This window comes from Gossypium hirsutum, chromosome A04, assembly GCF_007990345.1.
Source record: "Gossypium hirsutum isolate 1008001.06 chromosome A04, Gossypium_hirsutum_v2.1, whole genome shotgun sequence".
In the NCBI taxonomy this organism is placed as follows: Eukaryota; Viridiplantae; Streptophyta; class Magnoliopsida; order Malvales; family Malvaceae; genus Gossypium; species Gossypium hirsutum.
Genome location: NC_053427.1, coordinates 68,752,166 through 68,765,369, shown reverse-complemented (window position 1 = coordinate 68,765,369; position 13,204 = coordinate 68,752,166).

Sequence of the window (13,204 nt, the reverse complement as noted above, 5' to 3'; positions counted from 1 at the left end):
CGTTCCATCTTCAGACCGTCATGACCAACTTCGATGATCCTGGAACGGTCCAGTTTCGTCTCAGAGGTCTAGTCCGCCAGTTGAGCGTCTCCGAGTTTTGTATCGCATTGGGCCTATACACGGAGGAGTTCATGGATGATGAAGACTTCGACAACCTCTATCGCCATATCCACTACTCTTCCTCAAAGTGCTGGAACGCCCTCGTCCCTACCTTGGCCACCTACGATCCTAGCCACTCCAAGGAATCGGCTCTCCCTCTATCCTTGAGGTACATACACGCCATCTTGGTTCACACTTTGAAAGGGAGATGAAAGAGCACCGGCATCGTCAAAACTCATGACACTTACTTTCTATGGTGCAATGAAAATGGGCACGTTGTCGACCTCGCCTACTTCATCGCCCTCGCCATCCGCCATCAGACAGAGCGACATAGGAGAGGAGTCATCTCGATCGAGCCCTATGTGACTCGATTAGCTCGGCACTTCGGGCTCCTCAACACAGCGGCTCAATCGTCCTCCCTCACTCTCATCGACCAGATGTCCCCATAAGGTATCTCGAGCATACTACATATGAGGATGATCGAGAAACGACGTAACACCTACCTCCTCAATACCGCCTCATCCAGTCCACCGAGGAGAAGGACCCAAAGGACATTACTAATGATGTCCCTCCACGTCACGAGGAGCCACCATCTCAGCCACCACCCCCTCATCGTCCAGTTCATGCGACGGCTTTACTGTCTGACATATTTGAGCGCCTTACACGATTTGAGTAGTAATGTTTTCAACGCTTTAATCACATTAATGCAACACTACATCAGATTTGTTAGCACTTCACATCTCATCGCCACCCCCACCTCGCGAACCATCTAGCGATGAAGATGTTTAAAAACTTTTCTTTATTATTTTTATGTTTTTATTCTTATTTTTTTAAGACTACTGTTTATTTTTCTTTAAGCTTATTTTTATTTTTTTAGGTTTATAATTCTTATTGAACAATTTTTTTTAATTTCGACTATTTCATTACGCGTAATTATTCTTTTTTATATACTTCCTAAAAAGTTGCAGATTTTATTACAGTTATAAAGAGCTCCAAATCTCACTATTACTTAGGAACTTGAAACTCCACTGGAAAAGGTTCTCCACGACTGCCATGCTCTGCTTGACCACGACCATAGCTACAAAAGATATAATATTCTTTTAGTGCAGCACTTGTGGAACCCAATCGGAGTATCCTCCTCCACCCTCATCGATACCTTAGCCGATTACTTTCCATAACTCCAATTCAAGGAGTCCATTCACAACTTAGGAAGTTTCACTTCTCTCCCTATCTTATGATCTTATATTTATATTTTCTAGTATATCTATCTTTGTACATTAAGGACAATATACATCCTAAGTGTGGGGGGGTTATTTATTTCATTATCCGAAAAAACCCTGATTTTGTCTTATTCTCATGTGATCTTCTCATGTCATGATTAGAATGAATTTTGATTAATTTATATATTTTATTGATGTGTCTTGAAGTAAAACATAGGCAATCATACATTGATTGTTTAAACTTTAAGACATTAGAGAATCAAGCATGATAAGTTGATTTTTGAGAATTAAATGTTCTAGGTTATTTTCCTCAAGTTTAGGTATTATCTTGAGTCGAAATTCAAAAGTTTAAACATCAAAAAGCCATAATTTTTTGTGAGATCTTGGGCCTTTAGAGCATCTATTATTTCTTTCATGTTCACTTCTATTATTGCTATGAGTGCGTTAATATTGAATCATTATTCTAGAACTTGCTTGATCATGCACGTCAAAACCACACCATTTGATTTGATATGTCAAAATGATAAAGGCACTTAGGTTTAATCCACTCACTCCACACAAGCCTACCTTCATAATTAACCCTTAGTGAACCCCTTTAAGCCTAACAAGCCACTAATTGATTTACTCTAAATATTAACCCTTAACCCATTATTGTTGAAATCCCCTAATTCGATCGCTATTTTTGTCGAGATTTGATTTGAATCAATTGCTTAGCTATGTTTTATTCTTCAAAGTTCTAAGTTATTTGACTCGTTCTTAAAATATATATATACTTACATACATATTAGTAGTAATTCGTCACTTTTTAGCTTGAGTGTTAATTCCATATTCTGAGAAGAAGCTCACTTGTATTCAACAGATAATTAGTTATTTTTCTAATTAGGTGATTTCTTCAAATCAATCTTGATTCTAACCTTTTCTTTCAGCTTGTGACCATACCCCCTAACCAAAGCCACATTACAACCCTCTAAAGACCTTTTTGATTGATGTATCATCTCAATTTCTAGTGGTAGAGATTTGATTTTCATGCAAGTCTATGGTAATAACTTTTCATATTGACTAATGAGTGCTTTATTTGATGTCCTTAAATACCTCGAGTGATTTGAGTGAATCTTTAGTGAGGATGTTAAACTCTGTGATATTTTGATCAAAGGTAATTACTTAGATGAGGGAAGACACTTATGTTTTCATGATAAAATGCTCAACTTGGAATGTTTGAAACTTTGATGTACTTTTAGTTGAATTTTCAATGTATGGTTACTTATGGATTATTTTGAGATATTATTGATAGGGATTATAAATTGAGAATAATTTATTTTGATTGTGAGTTAAGGATTTTGCTTAAGAACAAGCAAACGCTTAAGTGTGGGGGTATTTGATAAACCATAATTTATACATATTTTTATCCTATGCTTAGCACATTTATGGATGAATTCTCCTTAGATTTGGTGAATTTGATTCTCCTAATTCTTTAATTTCATGTTTTATACTTAGGTGAGCATAGGAGAGTAAAAAGAGCGAGAAATGAGCTGAAAACAGAGAAAATAGACCCATGTGGAAAATCAACACGGCCTGGACTTCCTCATACGAGCGTGGCACACGGTCGTGTCCATTTGGCAAGATCGAAGCACGATTTACACAGGTAGACTACACACCCATGCCTATTCAACAGCCTTGACCACGGGCTAGAGTAATCGCACATGGGCGTGTCACACGAGCGTGTCCCTGCCGAGCCCAAGTATAGTCCTATTCGAAAAAGGCCACTTTCGAGGGCTCTTAGGCATTATAAAGCCTATTTAAACACCTGAGGAGGCACTTAGAAAGTACACATGGAATAGGAGGTAAGGAATTGCTCAAGGGAAACCGATTGATCCATCTCAGAAGTCGGATTCATCGTCAAGACTGAAGATCTCCCTTCAATTTCCATTCAGGGGTTTTGGATTTTGTTTATATTTTGTATTTATTATTCTTCTGAGATGTTTTCTTTTATAATTATGAACTAAACTCCCTAAATACCTAAGGGGAATGAAACCTAAAAAAGGATCTTGTTATTATTATCTAAATTGTATGATAAATATTTGACTTATTCTTAATTATGTGTTCTTAATGCTTGTTTTTAATATTTCAGGATATTGATTCAAGTTAATGCTATTATTCAGAGGAGGAATAGACTCTGTCTAAGAATAAATTTGTCATAATTAAGCGGAGTCGATTGCACGCCTAAAGATAGGGTGATAAGATTTTGCCGGATTAGGGTGAAACCTAATAAGGGGATCCATAGATCTAGTTAATGCAACACTAGGGCGTTAATTAGAACGAGATTTCAATTAATCAACCTAGGGTTGGACGTTATTAGTCTCAAGAGAGATAATAATATAACTTAGGGATTTTTACAGATTAAGTCATATGAATAAATCTTTTGATTCAGAGTCAAATAACAAGTGAAGTATAGGTGGATTTTTCCTTGGGTATTGTCTTAGTCAATCGAGTTTTCCCAAAAGATTTTTCCCAATTTTCTCTCTGTGCACCCTTAGTTTAGTTAATTAGTTTAGATAAACAAATCCCTCAATTTTTAGGTTAGATAATAAAAAGAAAGTAATTACTAGTACTCTTGGTTCCTTTGGGTTCGACAATCTGGTCTTGCTAAAGCTATACTACTGTTCGATAGGTACACTTGCCTTCATCATGATAATAATTAGTTTCAAGGACGATTAATTATAAATCTTTAAAACCTGTTGCGAATATCACATACCAGTTATGTACACTTTGTGTGTACACTTGAAAAGGAAAGGTATACTTTGCGTATACCATATGAAAAGGAAAGGTATACTTTGTGTATACCACTTGAAAAGGAAAGGTACACTATATGTGTACACTTGAAAAGGTTATGTGCACTTTGAATGTACAAATTGAAAAGGGTATGTACACTTCGTGTGTACCACTTGAAAAGGGAATGTGCATCTTGAGTGTACAACTAGAAAAGGAAAATTCCATCGGAAATTCAAAAATTCAATGGAAATGTATTAACAAGTGAAATAAGAAGAAATGACATGATGAGCTCATCTATGCATAATAATATTTTTGTACTAACCAATTTTGGTTGAATGATTGTGTATAGGTCATATTTGCTAGTTTGCTAAATTGATGGATAAATTGCTTTATGTGTGATTTACTTATTATATATGAGTGGTAAGTGTAGTTTGGTGATATGAACTTACTAAGCATATAATGCTTACTAGGTTTATTTTTCCCTGTTTTATAGTGCTCGAACCTCGTGAAGGTTGGATCGGGTCTGAGTATCATCACACTATCAACTTCTTAATATTGGTATAAACAATAAACTCATTTTGATATAATGGCATGTATAGGCTAATGAGGCCAAATGATGATGCAATATGTTTGTTTACAACTTAGCCATTGGAATGGCTAGTAATATGTATTTTGTGGTAATGTGGTATGTTTATGTTCAACAAGATACAAATCACCTGTCATAAAACTTGATTTACAAACCAATGTAAAGGTAAGCTTTAAAGTATGTTTAAACGTTGGAAATGTTAGATTGAATGATGGAAATTGGTTGAAATGGATGGTATATATTTATAAGTTTTCATGCAAGAAAATTGTTAAGCTTGGGTAAGAAATAGGGCTAGGAAATGGCCTTATTTCATCCACACGAGTAAGACACACGGGTGTGTGTCTAGACCGTGTATGACACATGGACAGCCCACGGGCGTGTGAAATGACCGTGTCTCCCCTGCATCTTTAAATATGAAGTCAGGATAGTATACGGGCAGATGACACGGCCGTGTGTCTTGGTCGTATAAAAGACACGGGTTTGCAAGCATGGCCGTGTGTCAAAACCGTGTAAAAATGGCTTAAAAATGATGAAAAATCAGTGTACCACACGACCTAGCCGCATGGGCGTATGCCTAGGCCGTGTGCCCCTTTGATACTTAAGAAATTGCAAGTCAGAATTCCACACGGGCTGACCGCACTGCCATGTCCCAGGCCACACGGGCGTGTGCCCCTATCTTCAAAGAAAATTTTTTAAAGTTGTTGGTTTAGTCCCGAACCATTTCCAAAGCATGCGTTGGGCCCCGTAGGCCTATATTTGGGACTTTAAGCTGAAAAGAATTGATTTGAAATGCATATTTATAACTTGGTTTTGTATAAATGTTAGTGTATAAATTCGATAATACCTCGTAACTCTATTCCGATGACGGATACGGATTAGGGGTGTTATATTTATTGGTATCAGAGCTACGGTTTAGTCGATTCTCAGACTAACGTAAAAAGTATGAATTTAGCTATACATACCATCATATAATTGATGATAGTGTGATATCTTCTGACCATTTTAAATGTGTTTTTCATATAGTAAATGTCTTCCAACTGAACAATAGCAGAATTTGAGGAAGCTGAGAGTGCTTCTCAAGCTTCCATACGACGAGCTATAATTGGTAGTAGTAGTAGAAGGTCCGAATCAGAGGGCCAAAGTGAATATGCTAAAGAGGCTTTCTTTGAAATGTTGGATAAATGGTTTCCTGAATATTTAAGAAGAAATTCAACTGCTTTCCAATCACAACCTCCCCCACCAAATACTCAGACTGTTCTTGAGAGACTATCAGGTATTGAAACTATTAGAATTGGTAAGGCTCCAGTGGATAAATTCAGAAAATTTGGAGCAGAGGAATTTAGAGCTACAACTGAAGATGATCCGGAAAAAGCTGAATTCTGGTTGGAAAATACTACTCGAGTGTTGGACGAGTTATCATGTACTCCAGCTGAATACTTGAAATGTGTTGTATCTTTGTTAAAGGACACGGCTTATCACTGGTGGAAAATAGTAAGTTCAGTGGTTCAAAAGAAAATAATACTTGGGAATTCTTTCAATCTGAGTTCAGGAAGAAATATATTCGTCAAAGATTCTTAGATCAGAAAAGGAAAGAATTTCTAAAATTAAAGCAAGGGAACAGGTCCGTCGCGAAATATGAAAGGGAGTTTGTTCGGTTAAGCCAATATGCTAGTGAATAGGTCCAAACAGAGACAGAAATGTGTAAACATTTCGAGGAAGGATTAAATGAAAATATAAAATTATTGATTGGTATTTTAGAAATAAGAAAGTTTGCAGCACTTGCTGATAGTGCAACGAAAGCTGAGAAGCTAAGTAAAGAAAAGAAGAAGGCAAATAGGAAAGCCTGATTCTCTGGGAAAAGACCTACTAGTAGGTCTCAATCATTTTCTTCAAAGAAATCAAAGAGGTATCAAGAAGGGTCTACTACTTCAGCTGGGTATTCCGGTAAAGAGCGTGGTTTTTAACGCTTTAATCCCGAGTTTTCGTCACCGTCAGTAACTAGTGTTGGAAGTGTGAGAAACGTAAAGCCAAAATGTAAACATTGTAACAAATTTCATCATGGGGAATATCGAATGAAAACCGGTGCATGTTACAAATGTGGTTCATTTGATCATTTCTTGAAAGATTGTCCAGAAATAGTAGAAAGAGATGCTGAACAGACTTCAAAACTAGGTAGCACTACTTCAAGGGGCAGACACCTAGACACCCCAGAAATGTTAATGGTAGCCGAAGCGCTACAAAAGATTCAAATGCTAAATCTGATGCCCGAGCTCCTACAAGATCATATGCCATACAAGTTCGAGAATATGCTTCAACGCTAGATGTCATTACTGGTACTTTTTCTTTATTAGATACTGATATTATTGCATTAATTGATCCTGGTTCCACACACTCGTATATATGCACAAATTTAATAGATGTTAAAAATTTACTTGTTGAATTCACTGAATTTGTAGTGGAAGTTTCAAATCTTTTGGGTCAATGTGTAAAGGTGGATAAAGTTTGTCAAAACTGTCCACATATGGTAAAGGGTAAATGTTTCTTGGCTGATTTAATGCTACTGCCTTTTGATAAATTTGATGTGATATTGGGAATGGATTGGTTAACCCAACATGATACTGTGGTTAATTGTAAGCAGAAGTATATTGTGTTGAAATGTCAAGACGGTGAGTTACTTCATGTTGAATCTGACAAGCTAGATGGATTATTTAATATGATTTTAGCAATAGCAGCACAAAAATGTATAAGGAAGGGGTATGATGCTTATCTTGCCTATGTGTTGGATACTAAGATAACTGAGTCAAAGATTCAATCTGTGCAAGTCGAATGTGAGTTTCCATATGTGTTTCTGGAAGAATTGTCTGGCTTACCACCTGTCAGAGAAGTGGAATTCTCTATATATTTAATTCCAGGAACAACACCAATATCGATAGCACCTTATCGAATGGCTCCTACCGAGTTAAAAGAGTTGAAGGCGCAGTTACAAGAATTAATTGACAGGGGTTTTGCTCGACCTAGTTTCTCACCATGGGGTGCTCCAGTGTTATTTGTAAAGAAGAAAGATGGATCTTTGAGGTTGTGTATTGATTACCGGTAACTCAACAAAGTCACTGTAAAGAATAAATATCCACTACCTTGAATTGATGACTTATTTGATCAGTTGAAGGGAGCTACTTTATTTTCAAAGATTGATCTTCGTTCGGGTTATTACCAGCTCCAGGTGAAGGATTCAGATGTTCCAAAGACAACTTTCAGAACTAGATATGGTCATTACGAATTCTTGGTGATGCCATTTGGATTAACAAATGCACCAGCAGTGTTTATGGATTTAATGAATAAGATTTTCAGGCCGTACCTAGACAGGTTTGTCATGGTATTCATAGATGACATTTTAGTTCATTCTCGAAGTGAAGATGAACATGTTGAACATTTAAGGATTGTGTTGAAAACTTTATGGGAAAAAAATTGTATGCCAAGTTTAGTAAATGTGAATTTTGGCTACGAGAAGTTAGCTTTCTTGGTCATGTTGTATCTGTTGAAGGCATCAGGGTTGATCTGAACAAAATTTCAGCAATTATTAATTGGAGTCCACCAAAGAACGTGTCAGAGGTTAGAAGTTTTATGGGTCTAGCCAGATATTATAGGAGGTTTGTTAAAAGATTTTCAATGATTGCTTCTCCAATAACTCGTTTGTTGCAGAAAGATGTAAAATTAGAGTGGAATGATAAATGTCAGCAGAGTTTTGATAGACTGAAGACTTTATTGACTGAAGCACCTGTGTTGGTACAACCTAAATCGTGTAAGGAATTTGTAATTTATAATGATGCATATTTAAATGGTTTAGGTTGTATTTTGATGCAAAAAGGTATAGTGGTTGCCTATGCTTCAAGACAACTTAAACCATATGAAAAAAATTACCCGATACATGATCTTGAGCTGGCAGCCATAGTGTTTGCATTGAAAATATGGCGGCATTATTTATATGGTGAAAAATGTCATATTTACACTGACCATAAAAGTCTGAAGTATTTAATGACACAAAAAGACTTGAATTTGAGGAAACGCAGGTGGCTCGAGTTAATAAAGGATTATGATTTGATTATTGACTATCATCCGGGAAAGGCCAATGTTGTGACGGATGCACTGAGCAGGAAATCTTTATTTACTTTAAGAGCAATGAACACCCGATTATCTGTGTCAAATGATGGTTCGATTGAAGCTAAATTGAAAGCTAGACTGACATTTATACAACAAATTTATGAAGCACAGAAGAGTGACAATGAGTTGCAAGTTAAACGGGAACAATGTCAAAAGAATTCTGATTCAGAGTTTCAAATTGGGTCTGATGATTGCTTGTTGTTTAAAAACAGAATATGTGTTCCGAAGAACTCAGAGCTGGTACAAAATATTTTGTATGAAGCTCCTAATGGTACAATGTCAGTTCATCCCGGTAGTAATAAAATGTATAATGATTTGAAAAAGATGTATTGGTGGCTGGGAATGAAAAGAGATATTTCTAAATTCGTAGCCAAATGTTTAATATGTCAACAAGTGAAAGCTGAGCATCAGGTGCCTTCAGGGTTATTACAGCTAATCAATATACCAGAGTGGAAATGGGAAAGGATTACCATGGACTTTGTAACGATATTGCCTATGTCACCAAGAAAGAAAGATGCCATTTCGGTAGTTGTTGATAGGTTAACAAAATCGGCACATTTTATACCGGTACATATGGACTTTTCATTGGATAAATTACCAGAATTGTATGTCTCTAAAATTGTTAGATTGCATGGTGTACCGGTTTCTATTTTTGCTAATAGAGATCCTCTGTTTACATCCTGATTTTGGTATAAATTGCAAGAAGCACTAGGAACACAGTTGCATTTTAGTACTGTATTTCATCCTCAGACTGATGGTCAATCAGAACGGGTGATCCAGATCTTAGAAGACATGTTACTGTGTTGTGTGCTTGAATTTGAAGGTAACTGGGAAAGGTATTTGCCTCTGATTGAATTTGCCTATAATAATAGCTACCAATCAGTATTAAAATGGCACCGTATGAAGCTCTATATGGTTGGAAATGTAAAACACCATTGTACTGGACAGAGCTCAGTAAAAAGAAGATTCATGGCATTGATTTAATTCGAGAAACTAAAGAAAAGGTAAAGGTGATACAAGACAGCCTGAAAACAGCTTCAGACAGACAAAAGTCTTATGCTAATCTTAAAAGAAAGGAAATTGAGTTTAAGATTGGTGATAAGGTATTCTTGAAAGTGTCACTCTGGAAGAAAGTTCTCTGTTTTGGTCGTAAAGGAAAATTAAGTCATTGGTTTATTGGACCATATGAGACCATTGAAAGAATTGGACCGGTAACTTATCGGTTAGCATTACTGCCAGAACTTGAAAGAATTCACAATGTTTTTTCATGTGTCAATGTTAAGACGGTATCGATCGGATCCATCACATGTTATCTCTCCAACAGAAGTAGAAATTCAGCCCGACATGACGTATAGTGAAGAACTAATTAAGATCTTAACACGGGAAACAAAAGAATTGAGGAATAAAAAGATAGCACTGGTAAAGGTTCTTTGGCAGAAACATGGAATTGAAAAAGCTACTTGGGAACTTAAAGATATCATGAAAAGGCAGTACCTGAATCTTTTCACTGGTAAGATTTTTTAGGATGAAAATCCTTAAGGGGGGAAGAGTTGTAACAGCCCAATTTTAGTGAAATCGGAATAGTGGTTTCGGGACCACAAATCCGAGTCCGAAAAATGAAATTATTTAAATTTCATAAAATGATAGGTATTATGATAGGAATATTGCATGAAAATTTTTATCGAAAAATTTTATCAATTATGTGTCTAATTGCAAAATGGACTAAATTGAATAAAATGTCAAAGTTGAATTCTAGTAGTTATAAGGATTTAATAGCTATAGAATTAAAAATGAGAAGTTCTTATATGGAATTAGACCATTTATGAAAAACATGTAGATATTTTTAATGAGTCATCCATGGAAAAATTGAAAAAGGTTAAGGACTAAATTGGAAATTGAATTAAATAAAGTATGATAAATGATTAAATAGAATTAAATCCATTTTATATCAAATTCTTCTTCATAAAATACATGGAAACCCTAGGAGAGAGAAATGAAATTTCTCAAGCTTGATTTGGTAAGTTCTATATCCCGTTTTTAGTGATTTTTATATTTTTGAGATCGGGAAAACTTAATTTCTTTATTTGGGTGATTAAATTGAAAGAAAATCAAAGTTTAGAAAATTACCCATGGATGAATATGCTGTAAATTGAAAGGTTTTTATAGGAAATGAAAGATTATTGATAGATAAATCACTTTTACAAGGTGATTTTTAGTAAAAACAAGTGTAGGGACTAAATTGCAAAGTAGTGAAATTCTTGGAAAAATTCTGAAAATTATGAAATACATGTGCTGTAAAAGTTATATTGAAATTTTGAATAAGCTTGGAATAAGGAGTAAATTGCATGAATTTCAATTTCCGAGCCTAGGGATGAAATTGGAATTAATCAAAAGTTTAGGGCCAAAATGGTACTTTTGCCTAAAATGTGAAGTGGGCTTGATTGAATGTAAAAATTATAGAATTGATGATTAAATTTATTTATATAGATCCGGAAGTGTCGAATAAAGAAAAAGATCGAGGGAAAGAAAAAGTTTCGGATTCGTAGATACGATCAATTGTCAAGGTAAGTTCGTATAACTAAATTAAGCATGTAAATATGGTGAATTGATTGTTGAATATTGTGCATTATGATTTGTAATTGGTATGTACATGTAATAAATCAATCTTGATTTGTGATTTACATGTAAATGATGAAATATTACATGAATTCGTTTGAATATTGATTTCCGATTGGACAGGTGATTATCGTGTATATGAGATCCTGCATATGTTGCAGTAAAGATTGTGTAGCACCCCAAACCCGGCCCAGACGTTATGACCGGATCCGACATGCCACATCGAAGCGTTCAAAACATTTTATACTGTTGATCCAGAAAAAACTTACTTAGTGTTTTAAAAGATAATTTCATTATAGGTTAAAGTGAATGGAAGCTGTGCACCAGGTAGGAAACCGAAAAAGGGGTGGTGAGTCCATCGGACTGCTTAAGTACCAAGCTCCCTTTGGATCCAATCCTAGACATGCATACCGCCATTGCCACACCTTAACGTCATGGATATTTCTAGGAAACCGATTTGATTAAGTCATTTTTAGGAAAAGTGATTAATTTTGGAAAATACTTTCATTGCGGAAGCTTTGCTTGTTGTCGTGTTATTTTGAAATCAATTGTTGTTTTTGAAAACGCGCCCTAAAGCTATCCAATTTCAATAGTTAAAATAAGTAATACCTATCTTAGTAATACATATTAAAACCATCAAAAATAATTAAGCGGCCTTATTACATTTAAAAACCCAAAACTTCAAACGTAAATAAAAGGATGTCCAGTTCACCAGAAGAAAATCAAAATTTCAGAACGGGTGGCCACTCCGAATTCCCTCACAGCTCCAAGCCCACTATGGTTGGGGATTACCTGCGTGGATGAAAATAAAAGTGGTGAGTTTGGGGAAACTCAGTGTGTAAATTAACCCAACCATAGCCTATATCAGCTCAAACCACAGAAATAGAATAAGTTGGCCTTAGCCCAGAACAGAATTCAGAATAAAGCCCATAGGCCCATAACAGAACAGAACAGATATTACATGTTTATGCAGAAACCCAACCCAGATTCATCCATAACACCCCCGTACCAGCCTTACACCATGTGGGGAGACTACTCGACCCACCCAACCACTATACATCACAGAAATCGCAGCGAGGCTGCCAGATATTGTGACGAAGTCACCAGATACAGATATTGTAGCAGAGCCACCAGAACAGATATATGTGGCAGAGCCACCAGATCAGATAATTGTGGCATAGCCACCAGGACAGATATATGTGGCAGAGCCACCAAATCAGATAATTGTGGCATAGCCACCAGGACGCTTCCTCCATAGTATAACCCAAGTCCCCATGCAACAGATATATAATCATGGCATACATCATACAGAATCAGATCGTCATGCTTTTCAGTCAAAAGTAACCCTAGGGGTATAATGGTAATTTTGCATACATAGGGGTATTCAAGTAATTTAACTATTCTTAAGGTTTTCATACATAACATAGCCATTTACGTACGATCAGAAACACTTACCGCCTTTTCTTACCAATTTGGGCCCATTTGCCCATTATCCCGTTTTTGGCCCATTAAGTCCAAAAATATCGAAATGCACAGAATCGCGCACTCTGCAGTCTTATCACTTTAATTTACCCTATACATCAAACTATTAATCTCATGAGCATTCACACACTCGCAAGATCTCAAAATACCGGCTTTTCGGCATTTCGGCTTTTCGGCTTGTGCCGATCTAGTCTATAAGAGGGTGTTAGTCACACACTTGTTTGCGACGATATGCTGACGAGATCCACACACGAACCGCCTACAATTGGATTAC